The sequence below is a fragment of the Cryptomeria japonica genome, chromosome 6 (genome assembly GCF_030272615.1).
Source record: "Cryptomeria japonica chromosome 6, Sugi_1.0, whole genome shotgun sequence".
NCBI lineage: Eukaryota > Viridiplantae > Streptophyta > Pinopsida > Cupressales > Cupressaceae > Cryptomeria > Cryptomeria japonica.
The window spans coordinates 447,933,654-447,961,471 of NC_081410.1; the positions used below are offsets into that span (position 1 = coordinate 447,933,654).

Sequence of the window (27,818 nt, forward strand, 5' to 3'; positions counted from 1 at the left end):
AAGAAATTTCTAAGGGGGTGGAGCCTTATAAAATACCGACCAAATCTATCCCATCCCGAAGTGGGTGGGATCAGAGCTGAGTCAGTACCATAAGCCAGTTGGCAGCCCCCATTTATTTGTGCGGTGTGGAAGTAAGAACTCTAAAATCGGGAACCTGATATCGATGTTGGGCCAATTTTGTTGGCTTTACATGAAATGTGGCTTATCCCCTGTATTTTTTGGTGCCTATTCGTTGGCCGATTTCTGGGAGCTAGATCTCTGTGATACAGCTTTTGCCGAATCCCAGAGTATGCCACTACTACGTTTATTAGAAGGGGCCCCCATGCATCTAACTAACGGAGAAGGAAGCATATACGTTAGACGGAACATCCCAAAGATATTGATAGGCGACAGTGAGGAAGTGCTCCCGGAGCGCGCCAGGGAGTTCGTTACAGTGGTCGATGCCTGACTAATCTCTCTGAAGAGCGTGTCGCGGCCACCCTCAAGATGATCATGGAGATGTTGTTGTCAAGGAGCGGCGAAAAAGGGGCGCCTAAGTCTAATCCCTGCCCCCTCGAACCTTCTCCTCCTCGGCCTCTATCGCTTGGGGACTGGTTTCTCATCTCCCTCTTATCAGTGGGATTGGGCATAATCTTTCTATTTGGGAGCGAGATATCCTCGCTCCTATCGCCATATATTGGAGGATTACAAGGATCGGGGGCTGTCTAGCCAGGAACCGCCGAAATTATAGTAGGGGCCCAACTGGGGGAAGAACTGACAGCTCCACCTGGGTACCAGCCGCCCCTCAATAATGCCATATTAGTAGGGGCAGTGCTGCTAGTAATGGGGGTGTTTATGTGGGCCGCTATAAGTGTTGACTTTTTTCCTCTGAAATTCTAGCCGCCCCCAAACTCCACCATAGGACGGCCGCTGCGATATTTGAGTTAGTTAGTTAGTTAGTTCTAGTAGGGCCATCCATTATATACGTGATATGACCCACTCTATAAAGAAAGGGACTGGTTGTATCACTCACCACTCTATAAAGAAAGGGGCTGGTTGTATCACGTATAAAATAGAATATATGGTCTGGTGGATGGTGGTAGATGGTGGCATCACTATCTATGGTACGACATCACTCTTTCTCGGTAGTGAGCCCCTATCTATATCTCTGGTCGCCTGAACTAGAGTTCCTCCGGGCAGCAGGGTGGGAGGCTATAGATTTGTGGAGGGGGATTAGTTAATTAATTAGCTTGCTAGAATAAGGACTCGATAGCTATAGTGTCGAGAACTTTAGAACTATAATTCCCGTCCAACCCTTCTTATCCCCAACCCACCCTACAAGCAGGGTGTGCATGAGGGCGAATTGTTCTGCAGGGTGGGCCCTACTATTTTGTCGGAAGCAATAGTTCCAGGGTGTTCATAGGAAGGTAGTTGGGCCCTACTATTTGAAGGACCCCCTACTATTCTAAGGCCCCACCCAATTCTATGGGTGATTATAGAAACTATCGAGTGCAGGCGTGTGTGGGGTTGGTTGGGGGGTATAGTTATGAATGACTCGCCCTAGGGGTGGGAGGAGGCTATGGGACTGAGAAATGAAAAGCAATAGTTTTCATTTCTCAATGAATTAATCCAGAATTAATTAACCTGCTAGAGTAAGCTAGAATACGCTAGCCTTAGAATAGTAGGGGCCATTTATCACCCTGCTGCCATAATGGCAGTGTGCCTCAATAAGAGGAAGACCCTAAAGTCCTCCCACCTTGTTGCCCCAGTTCCTATGGTTCATAGGAAGGTGGGGGTGGGTCCATGCCCCCACCCAACCCCACACGCGGAGGATATAGGATTAGTCCTCCGATGCCATAGAATAGTAGGGGCCCACCCTGCATGGAACCCTACCCTACCTATAGAGTACTAGTAATCATTTCATTTGGGTAATCATTTGGTCGCGGGGCCTAGACGGATAACGAATAGCGAGTAACGAATGAATAATAGGTACCCCCAAATGTAGAGTGAGGCAGAGTTCATGAGCCATGTAATAGGCGACCATCTCATGCGGTTCGGAGGGCACTTGAGCCATAACGTGTTGACCCCCTATCCAATTCCTGAGCCAATCCCCCTTCTGTACCACCCAAAAATGAGATTCTCGTTGAATCCAAGCTTGTTGCTCCAACCATTACCGAACTAATACCCATTATGTTTAGTACTTTAGGTGCTTTCGTGGCGTATCATGTCAATCTCGTAGCAGATCGATTGCAATGAGCCTTTCAAACTAGTACTTCTGGTAATCAACTCTATTTCTCTTTAAATAAACATTGGTTCCCCGATCAAGTCTTTAATGACTTCATAGTCAGATCGTTCCCGCATTTCGGATACGAAGTCTCATTCAAAGCTTCAAACAAAGGTGCTATTGAGATATTGGGCCCTTATGGCATTTCGTACACATTCCGGCAACTGGCCAAGCAAATGGGTCAACTTCAAAGTGGATTCATCATGCGAGGAGTGCGTTACAACCTATGGCTGCCTGCCCCCTATTGAGCCCTACCCTTTATCAAGGTAGGGCTTGGCGGGGGGTGGCTCCTTCATTGTGGGTAAATGGTAAACCCAACTCTACGAACCTTCGGCCGGCGGTAGTGGGGGCGTTAAGATCGGAGCTTTCTAGTAGTGCCAGCATGCAAGCAGGAATGCAAGTGAATGAATCCCCCTCTTTCCATGAGGCTGGATGGACCCTCACCACCTTTATCTTCCTCTGTAACTATAGTCCCACCCAACCCCCCCTTTTTTGATATAGTTTTATAAGGTTATCAGGCTAATTAATAAGTGGGGGGCATGGCCTAAGGGTGGGTGGGAGAACTTGAGCCCCCCACCCTGCTGCCCCACACACGAGCTATTCCACCCACCCTGCATAGTTAATTCGAGCCCCCTACTATTCAAAAGGCCCCCCTACCCCCATAGAATTGTAGGGGGCTGGGGTGTATTCCCTCGACATTCTATGGACCCAGCCCCCTACAATAACAACTATGATGGGGGGGGGATGGGGGGTAGGGCTTGATTGAAGCCTGCCTCTTATAGTTGCTAGAATTGAGGTTGGGTGGGGCTCGATAGTTGGCGGGTGGTTAAGCTCGTCAGGTGAGTGTTTTCCTTAAAGAGCGGCTATCTAGCGGGAGTCGTTGCGGTAGTATGCCAGTCCCTATGGATGAGGGGACAGTCATCGTGGGCGCAGGCAGCCCTCCACCATCCCATTGCATTCTATTCCCTATTCCATGTCGGTGAAGAAGCCCCAGGTGATGCCCAACTATAGATACAGGGCCCTATCCTCTGTAGTGGGGGGTGGGGCCAGTTGGATTACAAGACCACCAATAATCGAGTCCCACCCTCCAACTAGAATTGTTACTCCCTCCCATCATAGTTGTTATTGGGTGGGCCCCTAGTATTCGGCTGGGGCTAGCAAGTTAATCCATAGAATAGTAGGGGACTAGTAGATTAATGCGTTCATTAATAAACTTGCACTCGATAGTTGCCCTACTATTCTAAGGTGGCCCCTACTATTCTATGCGCTCCCCTACAATAACAACTATAATGGGGGGCGGGGGGGGGAGGGCCCCGCCTAATTCGGCTGGGGCTTATTAATGGTAGCCCCTACTATTCTCTAGCAGCATCGGAGGACAATAAAGAAGGCCCTGCCGGTTTGCTAGGGCATCGCCATCATTCCATTCTATATCTCACTTGGATCTTTCTTTTCGTCAATGCATAGTCTAGGGAGCGTAATTGCCAAAGCACGGGGGATATAATGGATAGTAATGATTTCGGCAGGAGCAGCCAGACTGCTATAGCAAGCAACCTTTCCAAGTGAGCCTCTGGGATCTCCTATAAACCTCCCCATGATGTGGCAGAGGGGGGATATTGGGGGAAGAAGTGAGTGGAGATTCCCCTGCGGAGAGCCAGTTGAGGAGGGACCTTCACGTCCGGTCCGGAGGGCAGGGATATCCCGACCCTACTATCACTATGCCTTTGCAATGCCACTCGGTTTAACTCTCCCTATGACTTTTTTCTGTATGTGGGATCTTCTATCCCCTTGGGTAGATAATCGATTGTCTTTCATTTTGATAGTGAGTAGTTTCTTCCCATAGGAACCGAGTAGAGTCTATAAAGCAGGCCAACCCCCTACTGCCCCTATTCTGAAGTAGTTTGGTTTGTGTTCCTTCCTCTCCCTGATCTTCTCCAGTTCTTTCGAAGAGACTAAGGGTCATAACTAAACTATAGTTCGCTTGACCCATTGACTGGCCAGGAGGACGAAACCTTACAAAAGCAACTGAGAAGTGATTGCCATGAACACCCGCCATCATGCATGTGGAACGAAGAATGGTGACAGCGACCGTTGAATCAAATGCTCTTTTTATAATTTTTAGAAAGCTATTCTAGCAGGCTTATCCATAGAATTGTAGGGACCCAACCTTCTATAGTTGGGTTTTCCTGCAGAATCCATCCCCAATAGTAGGGCGGATATAAGGGCCCGTTTCCTTTGACTCAATCAATGGAACTACCAATGCTTATGTGCCGTGATGCAGAGACAACAAAATTGGCAAATTGAGTTTCTGATGGCACTTAAGGGGGTGGGCTTGGAAGTGGCCCTGCCACATAGCTTGATCCAAATGGACTAGGATTTGCCACTCTAGATTAGCAGCAAGAATGACATTGGCCCCCTACAAGTCTATGGGGCAATGTTGGCTAGGAATTCTGTTGTGCATTTGGGTTCGCCCCATATATAGATAGGGCTTTGAAATGCCATTTTATTAGAACAACGCCCAACTATGACCCAGACGGAGTAGTTTTTCTTGATAGGAACACGCCCGTTCGCATGGCTTCTCCTTCCAGCATCAGCCGGATTAAGAGGACAAGTTCTGCAACCCGCCGGATTATGAGTGGATCAGAAGAGTTAGAAACGAAGGGCCAGACCCTTCACTGTGCCATCCCAGACTTCGGGCCTTCCATCAAAGGGACCACCTGCAGGATGAAGAGGAGGTGTGTGTCTCTTGTATCAGAGCAGGAGTCTTTCTTGTGCTTTTACTCACGAACTCAGCTTTAACATCAACTATTCTCTCATTTCTGTCACTAGGGATAGCCTAAAGAGAAGACATAACTCCAAAGATCATTGACGAATGCTGGGCGGGCTTTAACTGTATAAAATTTGAGGATCTTTAGATGCCCGACCAACGGGTTTTTTTCCATCGAAGAGCTATTTGTCTGATTACAGCTATTCAATAAATTCTCCTCCCGAGATTCGCTGCCTTAGGCTGTTTATTCTCCAACAATGTCGATTCTCCGCATAAAAGATCATCACACCTATATATCACTGCATACAATACACCATAGTGGTGGAAAAAACAAAACCAACACCCACCCTCTGTTCTATGCTTTTCTGGGTGGGTGCACCCTCTATATACACGATACCAAGGTGCCACACCTACCTGCACGGAACTGTCGCCCACTGCGTAGTAATCACTCTACTGCACGGTAGACTACCTGTTCTATTCTTTTATGGGTGGGTCTATATTATATCTACTCCAATCTGCACTACTCCAATATCTAGATATATACTCCGGTTCCCCTCTCGTTCTTTCTATATGATATTTCCCTTCCTTGATCAAAGTATTTACCTGCTCCTTCACCGTACTATTCTAAAGGGCCCTCTTCTTATATTATATTAGGAGGTAGAGCCCTATACACACTTGGGACCCTTCAAGATCAGAAAGAAGGGGAGGATTTCTTCTTAAATGCCCTTTCTCGCCGCCTGAACCTTAAGTCATGACCCTGACCTGATTTGGAAAGACCTTTGCCCTCCCTCCCAAACTAATTGGAGATAGCTAGAATTCCCTAGTTAATCTACCGACTACCTGGCTTCTATATCCTCCCGCCATAGAATAGTAGGGGCCCACCCTTTCCTAGCCCATAGAATAGTAGGGGCCTTTAGAATAGTAGGGGCCCCTCTTACCCACCACCCACCAACTAGAATTGGAGGAGGACCCCCACCCAATTCCATGGTTGGCAAAACAACCTGAGAGGGTGAAGGCCCCGCCTACTATTATAAAGGTAAAGGGGGCATGTTACGTATATAATCTAAACCGAGTGGGCATGTTAGGTCTAGAATCTGCCATAGATAGATAGATAGTATTTCTTCCTCAATTCCCGCCCCCTACTATTCTATGGCTCCAAAGTGGGAGGAAGCAGAAATATTTCAAGTTCATTCAACCGATTCTATATGTAACTGTGTGAGGGAAAAAGCGAGACTAGGTTATCATGCCCTAATCCTACCTTTTGACACACATTATGGAATACGAAAGAGCCTAGAGGTATCGCACAATTGGCTACTTCTTTTTGGTGAAAGAGAGAGCCACGAGCTACCTATTAGGGTTTCTATTCCTTTGTTGTAATTGAAAGGTAAGATTATGCAAGTCCAATTCCTAACCCTAAAATGCAAGTATGAACTAATAACAAGATTGCAGAATTGAACTTAAACAATGGAAAGCTGTAAATACAAAGATAAGACAAGAATGCAAATGCATACCCGGAGTCAAAATCTGAGTGGAAATGTTCGGGACGGGGGCGCGGGCGCCACTGTCCTGATTCTGCACCTGAAACTGCACCTGAAATTGCTATTTTGCACTCTGGAAAACTATCTGAAATGCTGTCTGTCAGGAGGACCAGGGCGCCTAGAGCCTTTATCCCAGGGACCAAGGCGCCCAGCGCCCCTGTCCTGGCAGGACCAGGGCGCCCCATGCCCTTGTCCTGGTCTTTTGCCCTGCAATTTGGTGTGGGGTGCTGTCTCGACCTGCTTTTTCCGGATCTGCAACCTGCGGCGTCGTCCGAGTCTCGAAACCTGCACTTGTATCTGAAAAAGGTGTTTGGGCGGCTATATAGGGTTTTGCCTTAGTCAAACCCCCGCTTCGGTGATTTCCACCTCCACGAATAGCCAAGTTGTATTGTAAAAGTAATGTGTGTGCAGACCTTGTGTGTGTGCAAGATCTAAAATGCAAGTAAGCAAACTAGAGCAACCTAGAAAGTAAACCCTAATTGCTTGTTAATGATAATGTAAATGCTCTAAATCAAGATGCAAAGTGATCTAAAGCATGAATAAATGAGATATTGAAGCTTATGCAAAGACATGAAAACAACATGAAATCATACCCAACCCCCAAGGGAGAGGTACAAGACAATCTTCAGTCGGTAATCTCCTATTGTTCTTCAATGTCTTCCAAGCCCTAAATGGATGAATGGAATTGATAAATGCTTGATAGAGGGATGTTGAAAGTTTTTGAAGTCTTCAAAGATCTGCTCTTTCGCTGCATATGAGGTCCCTGAAAACAAAAATCGGATCCCTTCAAATGAAGAAAGAGAGCTCTTATGTATGAAACCCTAGGTCTTAATTCCAACTTTTGGCCGACCTAGAGATTGAATATCTCACCAATTTCTTGGGGTTAAGCTTTATTTTATGATTGGATCGCGCTCCTAAAATTTTGGGAAAAATGTCCGGGACCGTGTGCACTCCGGGCGCCACGGTCCCGACAACTTTTCACCAAATTTTCAGGGCCGTCAGATATGATGATTTTAGAGAGAATCCCGAAGTTACAGGTGATTTCGAGATGTTTTGACCCCCGAAATCAAGCCTCCAAGATCAGAATAGGGCCTAATTAGGGTTTTTGATTAAGTGATGTATTGGAGGAATAAAATGAAAGGGGCACACTTTAATGAAAGGGCCCGACTTTATGATGTGGAAAATGATGAAATAGAACCTTTAGACCTAATTAATTTGATTAATTAGGTGCTAAAGGGGAAATGTAATGCAAAATGCAACTGCGCCAAGGCGGGTGCTAAACTAGGTGTTAAATTGTACTGCTTTAGCAAGTGCGTACAATTTATGACGTTACAGTAACATGGCCACTAGAAAAGGTAGGGGGGGAGGAAGGATAGGTGGGGGAACTTAATCCGGGAAGGCGAGCCCACCCCGATTCAAAGGTGTCAGACATTACTGTGCCCTACTATTCTATGGGGGCCTTGATCAATTCCCTAGAAGATTCAATCGAAATCAAGGTTTTCGGTGTCAGACATGACTGTTCCCTACTATTCTATGGGGGCCTTGATCAATTCCCTTAAGGCGAAGATTCAATCTTCATCAGAATATTAATGGGGGGGGGGTGTCAGACATGATTGTGAAAGTGGCCTTGATCAATTCCCTTCCCGGGGTGGGATGAGGATGATCATTATCGCTCGGGGGGTTCTCCAAGGCCACCATCAGGCGGTGATAGAGTCATTCTCGTAACTCTATTGGCGAATCACTACCATAGAGGTTCCGCCATCGGGTAAGTTCGAGGGCCCAAAAAAGAAGCTTGTCCTGAGGCAGGGCAGTCGGTTCATTGTTTCCTGTTGGCTCCGACCTAATGGTCCCCTCCCGATCTGAAAGCAATGCCTCCTCTCGTGCTTGAAGCAGCTCTATGCGCCGGTCAAGATGTCCAACCATCAGGCGTACTTGGCACTGGATCTCCTCATATTGTGCCAGCTGCTCCGGCACATCTAGCCGGATCTGGTTAGTCTTGATTAAGAACTCTAGCCTACTAAGAGCTTCCATCGCAACGATCCATTTCTTCTTCTCTTCTTCCGAGATTTCAAATAGGGGTGGGGTTTCCGGGTTAGTGGCGACCTCCGATGGCTCCACAATGCCATTTACTATTTTTTGCACTATAGAAGGTTGGGGCCTCCGACAAAACTACTATAGTTGTGCTCGATTCTATACGTCCTATCAAATTGTAGGGGGCCCACCCCCCCAGCTGTTGTTATTGTAGGGCTAGCGAGTTGATGCCATTAACTATTATTATTGTAGGGCTATTCTATTGGTAGGGGTAGCCTTAATTAATGTACGCCAAATATAAATAATTGAGGTTGCCTATTCACTAGGGTTGGGTGGGAGGGAACTCTAGTTGGGTGCCTCGAATTGTGTAGGATTGGAGAAACTATATAGAGGGGGGGTGGGGGGAATTATAGTTTCCCATTTAGTGGGCTAATGAACAAGCAGACAGGCATGAATACAAGATTCATAAGGCCTACCCTTCCCTATTGTGTCCAGGCAGGCTATTCTTCTGCTGGCCAGAGGATGGGTCCTCCATTACATCGATCGCACGGTTCACTCCCAATATCTCTTTCATTAGCGGGGGAGGTGGCAACATCGGTTGGAGTAGCGATTTTAGTAGCAGGTGTTCTTCATGGCCATAGAAGAGAGTAGAGCATCACCGAGGGAGGGATCCTTTCATCAACTCCCGTGTCGGGATCTGGTAGGGTGAATGTTGGGGATAGAGGTGCAATAATCTAAATAAGGGGTGGATGCCAGTGGTGCTACATCGATAAGGGATGCATGGATAGGTTGACTATCCATTTTGGAATCAGGTGGCATCTATAGTTATTAATCAGTAATTAATTCGGCCCTACTATTTTATATGGATAAACTTGCTAGAGTAAGCTAGAATACGCTAGAATAAGGTGGGAGGGAATCATAGGGGCGAGTCGATTGTCTCAAACTGATCAAGGCACATTCATGACCAACTGGAATTAATCACCATCCACCCACATATCAAATTCTAGAAAAGGAGGGGATGGATCAGCCCCTACTATTTTAAGGGGATCTCGATTTGGTAATAGGTCATGGATTAGTGGACCAACCAACGGGTTATCCAACCATGAAGGCTGGAGCAACAAGGGAATCAGTGGAGGGGGGGACGTGGGGACGTATCAACCACTGAACGGTACCGGGGTGGGTGGGAGGCCCTAGGAATTCTAGCACGAGGGTAGATTAATTTATGGGAGGCCCGTACTATTCTAAGGGTTCCGAGGGCTAACAATGGGTTGTCAGTTGAGTTGAGATAAATGGATGGCAAACAACTCTCTTGGCATCACATGAATCATCTTACCAACATGAATAAGTGGGCTTGCTCGACAAGTGAAGTGTAGGAGCAAGTGTGGGAAGATTATGAACGTAATGTGATATCAACATTGTACGGTCATGATTCTCGTAACATGATCTAGTAATGTTGATGGGCTCAACGATACGAGTACGATGTTGGGTGGCCAATGCAGACTTGAAGGTGCATAGATGACAATGACCGTGGACGAGACCCGTGGACGACATGATCGGAACAATGACCTTCCCGCCCCTTCTAATAGTAGGGCCGGGGCAAGAGAAGGGAAAGAAGGTAGGTGGTCGAGCCCATCAATGTCGAATGAGACTCTAGCCGGAATGGTTGAGTGGTCACATTTATGCGGTTACAATTAGTTGTTACCGAATGGATTCACATGGTTATGAAGAGCTATCATGTTCCCAACACATTCAAGATGATGTTGGTAAGAGCCCACTTATTCATAGTTGTTACCGGATTCATGTTACAGCGAGATTCAGATTCGATTCATGTTATATCGATTATAGCTATAGTCATGGCATCCTGCTATATAGATATAGCGCGTCGGCTCGACTAGTATCATGGAGAGGGGAAGAGTATTAGAAAATAACTAACATGCCCTGTTGTCTTCCATATTGCCTCAGGACCCGACTGACAACAAATCGCTCTATGATCTCTGAGGATCTCTCAATTAGTGGTCGGGTCATGAACATGTCCATCCGCTACCTCCTCCAGTCATCCCATGGCTCTAAACCCTCGTACGGCCTCTAGACGACAACTATCAAATCATCTAACTGACATCTCCAATAGTCAGTCTTCCCCAAGTGGGGCTGCGACATGTAACCTGTGTATCTATAAATAAATGGTTGCCCATCCTGTCGGGTATCATCTGCAATAGGCTTGTACATTGGGATATACTCCCATGCCCATATCTGTAATACCGAAACCCCGACCGCCATACTCTTCGCTCCTCTATAGGTGATCTCGTGCATCTCATGGTACATGTGGACCAATAAACACAAACCCCATCCTAATCTCACAGGGTGAATAACTAGTCCCTCCAGCATCCTGCCCCATCCACAGAGGAATCCCTGCTGGCCCCTGTCCGACATCACAAAATAACGTATAATCTCAACCAACACACAAGCGAGAGGGAGATGTGCTACATATCTACTCATCATATCATCCCAGGTGATGGAACGATCCAAGATAGTATCATCTCGAAATACTTGCCTCAGCGGCATAATTCCTGACTGTGGAGTGACGTCATAATCCACCTTGTCTCCAGCGAATGGAATCCTCAAAATCTTGTATACATCCTCAGGAGTGATGGTCATCTCCCCAGTCAACAAGCGAAAAGTGCTATGCTCACTGTGAAACCTCTCAACCAAGGTTGTGAGTAATCCATGATTCACACGGATGTCAGGCATCTCCATTAGCCATATGAATCCACACAAACCAATATGACCCCTTTGTGCGTCTGTCAACTATCGAACTAATCTCATCGTGGAAGGATATGTACATCGGAACTAGATATCTGGCAACTGAACCTACAAATTGAACGAAATATCATCAGTTTGCAATCAACTTTGACCTAATAATGTGTCTAAAGTGATAAATACTCTAAATCAACAATAATTAAAATCAAAATTTGATGATTGGACCCTAAAAAATGCTCACTGTTTTCCATACAAGTACCCACAAAAAGATAGCAACTCATACGATAATTATTTACTGTCCATATGAGTAAACAGGCTCGTACGAGCAACTGTGCGATATCAGAGGACTAAAGAGTATTTCATGAATGTGGTCGTACGATTCAAGGGTAATAGCCAGACGACAAATGTAATTCGCCCATACGAGTAAAGAAGTTTTAGTAGTTTCTCATACAAAAAACCCTACTCTACCATATGACTAAAAGACCAAGGACAACCTAAAACAATGAAAAGTACAAAAAAATCATTCAAAATGCACAAAATTTGAATCATACGAGGCTTCAGATCGATGATTTACTGCTAGAGCGTAGTTTTTGGGTCGGTTGTGGCGTCTCTAGTGCTCGAATCAACGATTTTGCATTGAAATTGCCATTTTGCTTTCAACAAAGGTTTTTCGAACTTTTGAATTTGAGAGGTAAAAATGAATTGAAAATGACTCTTTCAACCCCTTATATAGGCAAACTCTAATTTTCAAACTTGCTTCGATTTACACGAAATTTGTACGTCTAGCTAAATTGACCATCCTGAGTCCATTTTCGGGATCGAAATCGAAATTTGAAATTATTTTTCTAGTCGAATTCTCACAACAATGACTACTTGGCACATTCAATTTTAGGTCAATCTTTGCATCACTCTGCGCTTAAATCATTTCCAATCAACTCAGAAGTCCTTTAATTTATCTCAAATCAATTCTTAAATCATTCTTCGTGCTCAAATTATCATCGCTAAATATTTTTATCACTCGAATTGCCTCAAATCACTGTGGTATCTTACCACCTTTCGATTTCACTCTCGAGAGGGCATACTTATTGCATCATCATTATCAGTGATTACATCATCAAAAGTCGAGATTTTTTTTTTCAAATCTTCATCAAAAGTCGAGCATCAAATCTGTTCAATCAAAGATTAATCGAACATCAATCAAATCTCATCAAACAAGACCTCATTGCTAGGGGCATCTCAAATTCATCGCATCATATCAAGTTGAGGTTCTTCAAATCAAATCAATCTCTAGGGGCATATCAGTTTCATCACACCAAATCAAGCTGATATTGTCTTCATCTAAAGCAGTCTCTTAACGATAATCAGTTTCATCGCACCTCATCAAGCTGATTATTCGTTTAAACCTAATCAAGGGTTTAAAGAGTCTTTTTGACAGTGATCACACGCTCAATCCAAATAGGTGTTCAGTTTCATCGCATCAAAGCAAGATGGACATTCTATTTCGCTAATCGGTTCTTGTTCAATCAAGTTCAGAATCGGTATTATCTCTTCACTCAACCGATTCTAGTTCAATGAAGTTCTAGATCGATACCCGCTTCTTGATCAATCAAGTTCAAGGTCGATATCTTCGCTCTTCATCGGTCCTAGTTCAATCAAGTTTAGGATTGGTATTGTTTTGATCAATCTGCTAAGTACTTTCATTGCTTCAAATCAAGCTGAATATCTCTGTTTTCATCCATTCGTGATCCAACAAGTTCAGAACCGATATCTCTTCAACATCAATTGTTCTTTGAATCAATGCGCTAATTGCACATTAATTCAAAGAGGGGCAAATGTAATACCCTAAAAATGGTCATCTAAACCATGGACCCCTAATCTCAACTACATCACCAAGGTCCCAACCAAAGGCAATTAAATCAATTTTGAGCGCCTAATTAATTAATTCCTAAATCATCAATGTCACATGACAAATTAATCTTTTCCATTAAATAAATCATCAAAATCTCTTTAATCAATTATCCTATTTATTTAATTAAATATCATAGCATATTTAATTAATAAATCAATTTGCCATTAACTCATAAAAAATGAATTAATTTGAAAAAAAAGGAATTCGTCATCAGAAAGGAATTAATCATCAAAAAAGAATTATTTTGAGATAATTTCAAAAGGAAATTTCAAAAAAGGAGGAAATTTGAATAAAAGGGAATAAATCAAATACATATTGCTTTAAGATAGGAAAATGGAATAAATCATTTTTTCTAATTTTATCTCAAATTTAGCTCAATCTTATCTCCTTCAAATCTTAAGAAAACAGCCAGAAAGAAGCCTATCACATCAAATCATCTGGATTGTGCTACTTCCGGGAGAATCTTGACCGCTCATCAACAATCAATCTTGATCGTCTTGCCAATATTGTATCTTAGCTTAATCATATTAGCTTAATCATGCTTGCATCTAGATTTCATATAGCTTAATCTTACATTCATATAGATTAAATCCTCTGTCTTGGTGTAGTCTAGTCACTGTTATTCCTTAGATAAATCTGAGAGAAAATCTATACTCACATCTTTTAGGAGGCAATAGGTCGATTTGTTATGGTTTTACATTCATTGATTTTGATCAACTAACCATGCATGCAATGACTTATTGATTGTTTGTGTTTTAGATATAGATTCTAAATTTCACACACATTTTTGGCGCCCACCGTGGGGCAAGAAACTCAATTTTTTTGGCCTCGCAGATCATCAAAATTTTACCTTTTGGATTTTGTACGTACATTCTCTGCAAAAACTCATACGACATTATATTCATTAAAGTACGATATTCTATCTTCTGTCGTACGGTCAGGTGAGAAAACTTGTATGAATTACTGTTTTCTTGTACGGTCAGGTGAGAAAACGCGTATGAATTATTGTTTTCTCGTATGAAAAACAGAGAGGTTTTTAGGGGTTTTCTGACATGAATTTTCTTATGCCGATGCTAACCTTGATTTGTTTTCTGTCTATCTAAGTGTTTTTCATAGCCTAACAAGTTTTTGTAGAACATTTGTCCAAGAATACGCTTGTATTGCTCAAAAACAATATGATTACTTATTCGTTGATTTTGCAGGTTGCCTAAGGAGATTCAAGCAAACTTTGTGTATTCTTAATTATTTTCTAGGCACCTAAATTGCGATGTGGTAAATAAACAAATCTATTTTTCATGTTTGAGAAAAGTCTAAAAGGGAGGAGAGTATGCTCTTGTCTGCATAGACAATCAGAAATCCAAACCCTTGAAGCTTTTATAGTTTGAGATTTGTGTTCCTTAGCAGGCCTGTCATAGTGGGAAAAAGTAATCACCCTGTGAGAACGACCCAAGTGAGTACAACTAGACCCAAGTATTCCGACTCACTATAATAAATAGGCCTCTTTGAGATTAAAGTCTCGAAGGACAGAGCTATTTGAGTTTTCTCTTTGAGGTTTCTCATATTGGGAATTTTGTAAGGCCTAGCAGTCTCAATCACAATTGTGTGACTATATCTTGCTTGGTACCTTGTCGGGCTATAGGCCTTAATCATGCTTGTGCGACTTCAAAGGGTAACTTCGAACGAAAACCCTTACTAAGAACTCTAGGACAAAAGCTACTCGGTTCACATCTGAAAGGGGGATAATCTTTGTGCAAGAGAGATAGTAACTATCACAAGATACTTTCTATATCATGCCCCCATTAGCATTTGGAGTTGAGAATCCATTGCGTGAGACTCAGTGGCCATATTCTGATTAGCTATTGGGTGTGTACCTATGTTTGCAAGCAAAGGTTTTCTCTCTCAGCCAACTTCGTTAGGATTAACGTGTTGTGCTTGAATTAATTTTACATCTTGCATGTTTGTTGTCTCTCTATCCTTGAACTATCTGAAACTATCATTGAACAATCTGAAACTGAAACTGGAAAACCTGGATAATCAACTGAAGCATCAAACTCAGTGGTCAAAACCCTGTTTCCTGTCAAAACTCAAATCTTCAACTTCAATAGGTTGTCTCCATACTCCTTCACTCAACTTCAGTTCTATATATTGCAGAAGTGGATGAATGGCTTGCCATTGAATGCAAACCCTAGCATGCATACTATATTATTTTACCTCCAGAGCTTCATCAACCATTAAAAACCCTCCAAGATTGTCGCCTATCAACTTTAGGGTTTCAGTATCCCAATACTCATGAGGGAGATTATAGAGTCATATCCACAGTGGAACAATATCAATCTCCTCCTCCTTGAGGTCAAAGTTCAGCCTCCATTCTTTAATAAAAAACCCTTTCCCCCCATGAGAAAAGGACCGCTATTTTATATTCATTCCTTATCTTTCTCACTTGGATTGATGACAAGGTAAAACCCATTTGGGAGGGTTTTCAACACGTAGGCCTCTCCCAAGTTAGTAACAACCCATGACCTAACTCTGGAGAAAGCAAGCCAGTCCCCATTCCATTTCATGTTCAAAAGGATCTACTTTTTAACATTTGAACTGAAATATTGCATTCGTAGTTATCTATAGAAACTACAATTGTGTTCTCTGGACTTTTGCATACCTTTTTTGTCTACGGCTCCAAGCTAGCCTTCTTTGGTCTCCAAAATTTCTTTTCGATCATTCTAAAATCCACCCGAGGTCTAGAATGAATAGATGAAAAACCCCATTTATTTATATCCCATTCCCTTCTTTGTGAATGAATCTTTTTCGATTTTTCACAACATGAAAGCATCGACTTTCTTGTCCCTTCCATGCTTGATACAATGGCTGCCACTCCCTATTTTGACAACCTTCGATTCCGTGACCTTTGTAGTTCCAAATCTGCCTCTAGCGTCCTTCTACAAAACCCTAGCTCCGTCATGCTTTTTTTGAACTAATATTGTTGTCAGAAAATAGAAATTGATTTAATTAAACAATAAAGACAATTTATCTAAAGTATGTGAAAGAGGATTAATTAAATAATATTATTTAATTAATTTAAAAAAAAATAAAAATTAAATAATAAAAAATATTTAATTATGAAGTTGAAGTGAAATTTGAATTTTGATTTTGAAGTGGAGAAATGAGGTTAAATTAGAAGAACAAAGTTAAATTAATTAAATAATTAAAATTATTTAATTCATAAAGAGAAATAAATTAATAAAATTAGCATTCGAGGCACGAGACAACTTTAGGTGTCTACAATGACCATAATTTTCAATTTTATCAAGAACTTGTGATAGTCTTAACATTATTCTCTGCAATAAATTACATGTTTTTGGGGTTTGAAATTTGAATTGTATATAATAGACACGTTGTCTAATTTTAAATCTATTTTTGATTTTACATTTTATCAAATTATTTTAAATTTGATTTTAAGTTTTGTGAAGAAATATTTTTCTAAATATTGATTTATAATTATGTCGAGAGGCATAACCTAAAGTGACAACATTGGGTGGAGTGAAATGGAGTGAGTGTGTTAAAAAAAATGTTAAATCGAACAAATAATAAGTCGACAAGATAAAATATTCAAAAGTGATAACTTTTCAAACAGTCACATTTTATTAAAAAAAACATAAATAGCAAGACAAAAATCAAGGTAAATGCATACCTTTAAAAATAATTATTTCGAAGAGCAGAACAACGAGGTGCAAAGAGGAGAGAATAAATTACCACAAGGTAAATTAAAATAAAGAGGAGAAAGGTTTACTCAGTGCATTAGAGATCAAATTATAGAGCATACAAATAAATTACTGGGTACAATTAAGTTATATTTTGTTACATAAAATAGTATTAGTTTTGATGGTTGTTTATTTATTTTTAAAATTTTAAAAATACCAATTGATCTATAATTATAGAATGTAAATTAAAAAATTATTAGGGAATAAAGTGGTCAAAATAAAATAGTAATTACTTACAAAATGTAAATACTAAATAAAATAGTTATTAGTGAAAGTTAACAATAAATAGGTATAGAATGTAAATTAAATAAATTTTTATTAAGGATCGAATAGGTTTTGAGGGGACTTGAAATCCCTTACGACAAGTTTTGAAGGGACCTAAAACCCTTAGATTTTAAATGGATTTGGAACCCAAAGAAGAACGTTGCCCTAAGATACAATATAGACATCCAATAGCCCATCCTCGACATAACAACAAAGTGTAATCACTGAAGAGCCATCTGAAAAAAGAAAAAAGCCGAAGTCGTACTCTAGAAAGCTTAGACCAACATAGCCGAGAGACAAGGCATCACCAGCCTCCCACCAACACCTCCCAACATCAACCGTAGCATCCAACTCCACCTCAATAGGATAAATTTTATCTCTAGCACCACCCATCTCCACCTCAAAAGAAGATAGGGCCACCTCTATAGGAACAAACAAAGAAAACCAAGGATGTTGAGATAGAAGAAAAAAGGCCAGCACTGAAGAAGCAAGAAGAGAGAAACCAACAATAGGGCCAACAAAGATAGAGACAACCATAATAGCCCATAGGGTAGACACATTAAACAATGCTAAGGGGATAAAAACACTTGACCATCCCCTCACAAACAACAAAATCAAAGAAGGGGTAAAGACATGATAACGACAAGAAAGAACTACACCCCCTAAGAATAAAGCAATAGCTTTGAGAGCCAAGAAATGAGGGCACACAAAGAGGCAGAAAAGGTTCCCAAAAGGCACAACAAAACAGACCCCAAAAAACGTTTTCCATAGAATCATCATGTCCAAAATCCAAAATAAAGAACATACCCTCAAAGGGCTAGGGAGACCCCCCCTAAGCTACCACAAAGGGACTCAACCCTAATAGGGCATGCACAAAAAGAGAGGGCCAAAGGATAAGAGAAAACCCCCAACAAAAGCATCAGCCCCCACAAAACAAAAAACCAAAGCAAAGCCCAAACCAGAGAAGAGGTCGTCCAAAGGATGAAACCAACAAAGACACGACTGGACTAGCGATGACAACCCTTTGTCAAAGCTTCAAAAATACACATAGAGCACAAAGAATACCAACTGTTCCCAAGATTTTGAGAAAAAATGAAGGACAACATGCTCAAATAGAGGCGACTCTAAGATGGGAGATCAACAAGGTCATAGAGAGAAGCAAAGCGAGCTTCCCAAACTGGGCACGAGACTTGACCGAGCAGGATGATCCACTAAACTTGGGCCAAGGTAAAACTATGCCCACCTGAGCCATCTACCTTCCCATCATTGTCTCGTTCGCTTAAATCATCCGCTTCCTCCGCGGAAACCGTAGATTTGTCTGCTTGCCTGCTCCTGCGCGCCATTTTGCTTGTTAGTAACCACAACACACTCCTATGTTATGATTGTTAAACACATCAGAATTTAAATTAAATAGTTATTACGTAATACATTGGTTAAAAAAGTGAATAAAATAGTAATTTGATAAAAATGTAAATAGTAAATAAGTTTTTTTTTGGTCGCTAATAGATTTTTGTATTAACTTGAAATATCAAACAATACATAGTTCATAAAATCATCATCCCAAAAAGCTTCTACAAAGAGCCACCCATCAATTCTAACACATCATAGTACCTTATAACATCTCAACAACCACTACAAAATATGGAAAGACAGTGTGTAATAGTATAAAGGGTACATTTTCTTCCCAGTAGATACCGAAAAACACTGCTAACAATACCTTTATCACTATCTAAAATGTTGCTAATCTAAACATATAACACTCAACTAATATCTATCATTAGCATGCTCCTTATTGAACCTATCCAAGGTTCTCATCGCCTCCTCTATATGTGCCCTCAGTATCAATTCTCGACCCATCTCCACCCTCGCCACTTCATGCACTGCATTTGTAGCCGCTTCAACCCGCATCAACCCTGCAAAAGTTTTAAAGACCTCCCAACCATGCCATGCCAACGCTCTGCACCTCACTTTCAAATCATCTTCCGACCAGCGAGCAAATGGGATATGGTTCGTATTTTCCTCCGTTCCTTTAGAAATAATAATGCCAACCCTTGGGACAACCCATTCAAGTATGGATTCCATACCACCCAAAAAATCTTCTGTGATTAATTCCTACAACACTGTTCTAATCTTATCCACTACATCTTCAAATTCTAAACCCCAAGCAACAATTAAAGAAAAAATCTCCATTTTAGTCCTATATATGTGACTAATATGCATAATGTCCTCACCTAGTAATAGCTTAACCACCTCCAAAAGCCTTTCATCCTTGTATAAAATGAGTCCTTGTATGTGCCTCTTTGAAACCTTCCCCACAAACGACACTAATTTCTTTGTCATTTTGAGGGTGAAGAAGGCTTCCATTTTCTACTTGCTATAGTGTCGTCACCTTTGAGTTCATTTTCCAACTCTCTGCAATTTGTTTTCAAAGAAACTGATATGAAAAAATGATATGCATAGCCATCAAATAACCATAAAACAAACAACACCTCATTCATTCCGCCTGACACCAACGTCCTACTTCGCCACCATAGGCCTGAATCATAAATGCACTATCGTAAAAAATCCATCCTCACTTTTCTTTACAGTTTGTCCACACGATCTGGCATTTACTCCACCTCTAACTCATGCCATTTATCATGTCCCTCAACTAATGATGTGTCCATCCACCATCCTTGGGGTTGTCATATTCATCATATCTTCATCCACGCCATCATTCTGCAGATTGTGAATATCTTCCAATTGATATTCATGCAGAACTTCGAACATGCTAGCCCATTTAGATAGAACATTAGGCTCTTTGTTTCCTTCTCTTCACACATGACTGACTTTAAAGTCATTAAAATAGTTCAAATCACATTTAATTTTATGAACAAACTTATTTAACATCCATGCTTGTATTTCCCCCTTAATGATTGCATTGATTATGATCAATAAATCTCCTCCAAATGTAATTTAATAAAACCAAAATTTGATCCCCACTCTATCACAAGAGTGCAGCTTCTACCTTGGCCTCATTGTTTGTGCCCCTCTCCAGACGTTTGGCACCCCATACAACAAGATTACCTTTCCAATCCCTGAACACCACCCCTGCACCAAATTCACCTAGATTTCCTTTTGATGCCCCATCAAAATTTGCCTTGATCCACCCTTCTTCTGGTGGTGTCCATTTACCATTTAAATGCACCTGAGCATCCCGTAGAAATGAATCATCCCGACTAGGCCCATGAATGGGCCTGCATTGTAAATAAAATTTATTTATATCTATGTCTATAATTTTATATTTATTATTTTTGTATTTAAGTTTGTCAAATAATTTTATTTCATAAAAGATATACTTTTATGTAATCTTGGTTTCCTTATGTTTGTAGGTAGTAACTTTATTTATTCTTTATGAACTTTTTGTTTGGACTATTCATGCTAATTTTATAAGAATAAATTTAGTAATAGCTGATTTGGAATCACAAATGATTTGTTTTAGTATTTGTTTTTTAGTATCTTTATCCTAGCAAGAATGCATTGCCAAATGATAAACTTTGAAAATGAAGAGCAACGAAGACAACATCGAAGAGAATATGGTCGAAATTATTTGAGACAACAACGTGAACAAATGGATAGTGCACAAAGAGAGGAAGTGGGAAGTCTTGAAAATGAAGAGCAATGAAGAGAATGACAAAGAGAATTTGCTCAAAATTATATGAGACAATGATGTGAACAAATAAATGATACACAAAGACAAGAAGAAAGAGATTGTTGATACCAAAATAATAAAGAAAGATGTGTTAAACGTAAGGTACATATGATAGTGGAATAAATTGAAGCATAAATGACACAACATGCAGATGAGATGATAACACATCGTACATGAACATCTCAAAATGATTAATACATATTGAGAAGAAGAATACAAAGAGTTATGCATTCAGATCAATTGAATGAGATAAAAAAACAACAAATATAAGTGTGCAAATGTGAATTGGTTCTAAGACACCATCAATCTCATGAGAATGCTAAGGTTAGTTTTGAAGGGATGAATTCTATTACAATAGATTGTATGTTACAAACACCAAATAATAGAGTACATGATGTAATAAATATTGAAATTGTTTTGAAGACTTTACAAACGATATTTTGACATAGACTAGATAAACTTGCTATACTAGTATGTACTACATTTGTCAAGAAGTTATCCTACAATAAAACTTGTTCGTTTACCTAAAGGCCCTATTTGTAATTGATATCGACAAGAGAAGAATGAACATCAATTTTCAGTATTAAACAACATGGATCTTGGTCCACAACCTTTAGAACTTACAAATTTAAAACAAATAAAGGAAATGTTGATATCATATGTTGACCCAATTCTTTAAGTTACACATGCAAGTAGAAGTAAGGACATACCATAAGTTTTCCACAAGAAGTAAAAGAAATAGCTAAAATCTTACTACTTCAAATATAAGATTTAGCCATCAACGTGGAACAAGTTATAATTTTGCCATCAATAGAGAGAGAGTATACAAAACACTTAAATATAAACTAGCTTAGATATCTTTAATACATCTATCTAAAATATGTCTAGAGATGTCAGTCTTTAGTCTGGAGATGCCTATATTTAAATTGTTATTGTGAATAAATAAGCACCTTGATATCTCTAAACGTATTCTAGATAGATGTATCAAAGATATCTAAGCAAATTATTTTAATTTTAAATATAATAGTATAGAATATACACACATATAAATTTTAATAATTTAACATCTAACTTACAAATTCATATTAATTTTTTAAATTTAACTATTGCTTTGAAAGAAAAGATAAGGTTTAATTTAGCTAGCCTATAGCTTTGAGAAAATAAGAGAGAAAACATACTAATTTAACAATCGCTGTTGGAAAAACAGAGAAAGCTCCGCTCCATTCTCGTTGAAAACAGAAGAGAAAGCTCCGCTCCGTGGCCGTTGGCTCTATAGCCATTGAAAAAAGCAGAGCCGTTGAGAGAAGCTTCATGGCCGATGGCCCCATAGCCGTTGATAAAAGCTTCATGGCCGTTGGCTCCATAGCCATTGAAAAAAGCTCCATGGCTTTCACTGCTTATATATATATGGCTGGGTGATCTGAGAAACCGGCAGACTGTTTGTTTAGTTTCCTGCAAGTTCCCTCGTCCGCGTGGAGAAGCCCTTCCAGTGGTGATGGCGATGGCGACTTCAACAGTGAGGGCTTGTACGAGAGAGTGATGGCGCCCATGCTTCATCATTTGTTTTTGTCGCCCATGCTTCAAGATTTCCTCACCAGAATGCGCAATATGACCTGTGCCCTGCATCCGCTCCAACGCCACAGGGCTCATCCGCATCGCCAATCATCTGCGGAGGAATGTTGTAAGTCCCAGCGCCTCCAAAGGAATTCTCGAGTGTGGTTACTTAAATTCATATGCTGTTTTTACCTCTCTTCTGTTTCATCTGGTTAATGGATATATGTTTTTGATAGGGTAATTTTCAATATCAAAGAACATAGAATTATATTTTATGACATGTAGAATGTAATCATATTTTATTGACAAGAATGTTAACTTGATCAACAGAGAATAAAAGATTCTGTTGAACAATAGCATTTGAGACATTCTAGCTCATCTCTCTAGTAATGGTCTGCAATCTAGGATCACTGTTACCATTCATTTGTTTTTAAATATTAAATTTGTGTTTGGCAGAAATTGATGAAGTTGGCCATGCGTATGCTGGCAATCTCATGGCTTATTACATATGCATATAATATTTGTGATATTGTTCATTTTTTATTTATTCATGTCAGGCATTTCGGAATAGGTCTTGTTTGTTCTTGACCTAGTTTATTCTTAGCCATTTTTTACTTGTCTAATCTAGGCACATGTGGAATAGGTCTTGTTTGTTCTTGACCTAGTTTATTCTTAGCCATTTTTTACTTGTCTAATCTAGGCATATGTCCCAGGATTGCCATATTAGTTGAAGCTTACTTCACCATGTTCAGTTTTACATTGGCAGAGTACTATTAGCGTAATTAACTCCTTGCAACCAACAAGTAAAGTCGTTGTGAACAATGAACTCTTTGTATGCGAGTCGGGACCAAATTTTGTATCATATTTAATCACATTAACCGTTAGATTATCTGGTCACTTGTGTAACCTGGACCATTTTTCTTGTTCACTTGGCCTGGTTACTCTGGTATAAAGGAAAGCATTGAATTATCTCTGTTCAAGAGAGGGGCAACCTGTAATACCATGAATGTTAGATTGTCTCTCAAGCATTACCTTATACCTTGTTGTCCATGAAAGACACTATGACTTACCCCTTTGTTTGCTCAGACTTGTCATGTACTTGTTTTCCTTTTGCTGGCTGTCCCCGTTCTTTCCTTGTGGTTCTCTGCTACTTAAAGACCTTTAAAGAATCTTGACAATATTGATGAGTATTTACCATTTTTAACATGTCAACTAATAATGTGGTCGACTGTCTTTCAACTACCTTGACTGTGATTTCTTTGTAATTTATGAGAAATACTTAATTGTCATGCCCTGTTCACTGTTGGCTCTGCAACCTGAAAGGACTATCACAGTAAGCTTAAATAGAGGACTGCCTTCATCCTTTATGACTTTCACTATGTCTTGAAAACTGCTTTGCCTATGTTGCCCTTTTAGTTTCCCTTCAAGAGGCTTTATCCATATAGCTTCAATGACTAACACTATGTCTCTTGATGATTGTCCTTAACTGTCTTCATTTAAACTTCTTAGCTTGACATCATTTGACCATTGCACCCCTTAAAGACTGCCATATCTCCTTTTTCATTATGTATGCATTCTTGAACTGTGACAGGCAACTTATACCATGAAAGTCTTCTAAACTTTTCTTTGGCACTGCCATTGCACCCTTCTTTATTCCATGCACACGACTCTTAAGACAAGAACTCTTTATCAGTCATCTTATGGTTAGGCATATTTATTTTCTCATTATGATGACCCTTCTCTGTGTGTCCTCAATGAGCAACATCTGCTTATGGTTTGCTTAATGTCCTATACCTTTCAAGAACCCTAATGACAGTCTTGAATCCCCAATGAAACCCTTTTTTGACTTGCAAGAAACAAAGACATCTTTACCTGAGATTGGGTGACACTACTGTTACCTTTCCAATTCCCAGAGAAGTTACCTGCCCTTCTACTTATGACCAGACCTGTAACATGATAATTTGTATTCTTGAGCCTTTATGTCATTACAGTGTTGTCTTCTGTGACCTTAATCTGCAACTCTTACAGACTATTTTAGTGCATCTATGACTGTCCTTGTTTCTATATTATCCACTCTTGATCAAATAGCAATCACCCTTCTAGCAACATCCAACATCTTCAAACCTCAATAATATTTTTTTGGGATCCCTGGAGCAAAGCCTTCACATCCTCAACTTCATGCTCACTTCCTCTAAATTAGTGTCCTTTGAAAGGTTGTGGCCTTCCTTTAAATTAGCACTAGACTGCCTTCCTCAACTTCATGCTCACTTCCTCTAAATTAGTGTCCTTTAAAAGGTTGTGGCCTTCCTTTAAACTAGCACTAGACTGCCTTCCCTTATTACTGTCGTCTGTTGTTCATTGCTTTGTACAAAGGACTTGCAGATGTGATGAGACCTTGCCTTTTTTTGCTACTGTCATGTTTTTCTCTAAGGACTGCCATTCCTTATTTGTCTTTAACCATGCTATCTTCAAAGTTTGCCTTTGCTCACTCTGACTGTCACCAACACCTTTCCTTGTAATATTGAACATTTCTCGTTTCAAGCTCCTTCATTACTGTGACAACAGGTCAGTAGATTTTAGGTGACAGACCTTCGTTAAACTTGTCTATTTTCCTTGTCCTTTATATGTTTAGGTCCATAACTGACTTCTTAACCCCTTGTTGTTACTACAGTCTCTTAGGCTCCAAAAAACTTTGATGTATTAGGTTAACAAAACAAAGATGAAGACATTTTAGAAAGAAGAAATAAACAAAATTTTGAAGACTTCAAAGCATAAAAAATGCCAATCACTACCCATAAAAATCTGTCTCATACCATCCTTCTAATTCACTTTCATACTATCCTTCTTCTAATTCACTTTCTTTTGACACTTTATTGTTATTCTCTATCACCATCTCAAAGTGACCGTTCTTTGTCTTGTCCTGCATAGCAGGACAGATGCTAATAGATTAACCCCCTTCGTCATATCATAAACTTTTGCATCCTGAAGAAAATTAATAACAATTTTATCAGTCTCATTTAAAGCAACTGTTGCTTTAACTCGCAGATGTAATTATCTTGCCTTTCACAAACATTAGAGATCAATCTTATTATATTTTCTACCAATGCATAACAATTGGCAAGACATCGTTGTCTTATAATGGCTTCTTCTAGGCTTGAATTTCTGCTATTACTGTATTTATACTTCAAACGAGCAAGCTCATTTATCAATACAGCAACTTGTCCATCATGGGGAGTGCCAATTGATCAGATGTTTTGATCAGCCTTCTAAACTGTTTATAAAATTGTTCCAATTCAAGAATGGACGTATGTTAGCCAAGCTGCATCTCTAGAATCCAATCTCAGAAATCCGTATGGGGGCCAAATGCTCAGAATTAGTAAGAGTTAACATTGAAAGCAGGGCATCAAACTTGAGTAATGTTTTCTCGATTGCAAATTGCTTGGCTATTGCAACTGCCACAGTAGCTAGTTGACTTGAATATTCAGATATCACTGTTTTCACAGGCATTTTGTCCAACAAAAATTTCATCAATATCATAGTCAGTTGAGTGATGGAGAATCAGTAGATGAATGGCTAACATGATTAGCAAGTGTATCTAGGGCCCTTGCTTCGTATAGTGTTATAAATCCCTTTTCAAAGGTTGTTGCAATCTCCAGTAAGCACTCACAACATTCCATGGAAACAGATTATTCTGGCCAATAAAACCCATGTCAGTTACTCTGGTCTTTAGTGCCAGGAGGCTGGTCATAAAGAAAGAGAGCCCAACAAAACTAAGCACACATACCAAAGGAAAATTAGGAAATCCAACCATCGTTTCCCTACAGAAGTCAGAGTATTTTATCAGGTTTGTGCCCTATTCCTATCTAAGCACACATACCAAAGGAAACCCAACCATCGTTTCCCTCTTCAATTGAAATATCACTGTCCTTATGCAAAGTGCAGCCAAATTTCCAGAGTGGGACCAAAATTTTATGAGTTATGGCATTCAACAATCACTAGAAGATCTCAAGATATCTCCTTTCATAAATTGTACAGTCTAGATTGTTGTTGCCATGAAGAAGTGTGTCGCATCTTCACCTGTCAAAAGATGAAAATTAGCCACGTTGAACCTGCGCTTAAGTTATGCATAGTCCCTCAAACTCCTCCAACTTCATCCAGCATGACATGCTCAGCAATAGATCAGCAAAGAGCTGGTTTCAAGGCAAAATTGGAGGACCTTTCAATGCAACAACAGAAAGCCTAAGTTCCTTTACTGCGACGTCCCCTAAACTCCTGGGAAAGAGCTTTCAACGTGGATTTTAGAGACTTAACAAAGTGAAGCTTCCTTTTGCCTCTTCTTTCTCGGCGCCTAAAATTTGTGGCAAATAATTTTTGTTTTGATAACCTCATCCATGATCTCTTAAGGACTTAAATCCAAAATTACAATATTATATTGGATATTTAAATTTTAATCCAAGGTACGACAAATTCCAATAACAGGACCATTTTTCTGGTTCACCTGAGACAAATTTTGAACTGTTTTTTAATTTTTTTAATTTTTAAAACTTTATTATAAATCAAGTTAGGGCATTGACATCTATGAGTAAAAAAATTGCTTTGAGACTAAAATTTATTTAGCTTGAGATGTTATTTTGTCTGAATTTTGTTATATTGTCTGAATTTTTTATCGTATAACAGGACTGATTTTGGAAACCAACAAAATTTACCGAGATAGAAGAATGCTTAGCCAATATAAGAGAGGGCAGAAACCATGTTACGCATTGCTAGAGATGGCATAGCTTCTGGAAGACTGCAATGGTTGAGGCCAGATATATAGATAGCATAAAGCAGGCATTTAGCAAATACCTGCTTATGCTATGTATGCTACATCTAATTCCTCATTGCTTTTTGTGATTACATGGATGATACAGGTTACATGGATGATACAAAGATGATAAAGTTCCTCATTGGAAATTGAATATTCAACATCCAACAAATAGGTGAATGAATCTTGCTAAAAGTGGAGTGAATTTTAAAATATATTAAAACTTATCAGTGAACTTTTTTCTATATATTTTTAATAGTAATTTTAATATGCAATTTTGTGTTGCATTTAAATTGATATTAACAGTTTGATTGTTGAAGTCAGATTCACTTCAGTGACTTAATGAATGTTTAGAAAGTTCTGTTTACATCACACTCTATTGTGTTAGTTTTTTTTGGTCCATCATTCTATGTTTTTTGTTTCTTTTTTTTGTTGCTTTGATTCTATTTTTGTTTGGCATGGCCATGCCTCCTCTGTTTTTATTGTCT

The 27,818-nt window shown here is 39.9% G+C and overlaps 2 long non-coding RNA genes across 2 annotated transcripts in view; both read left to right on the top strand.

Moving 5' to 3' along the window:
* LOC131856102 (uncharacterized) overlaps nucleotides 1-27,818 on the top strand; it is an 89,009-nt gene that overhangs the window by 58,875 nt on the left and 2,316 nt on the right. The window lies entirely within an intron of this gene.
* LOC131037507 (uncharacterized) lies at nucleotides 22,169-27,502 on the top strand. The gene is made up of 2 exons (XR_009358227.1): nucleotides 22,169-22,687; nucleotides 27,237-27,502. It is a non-coding gene; the product is annotated as an uncharacterized LOC131037507 (long non-coding RNA).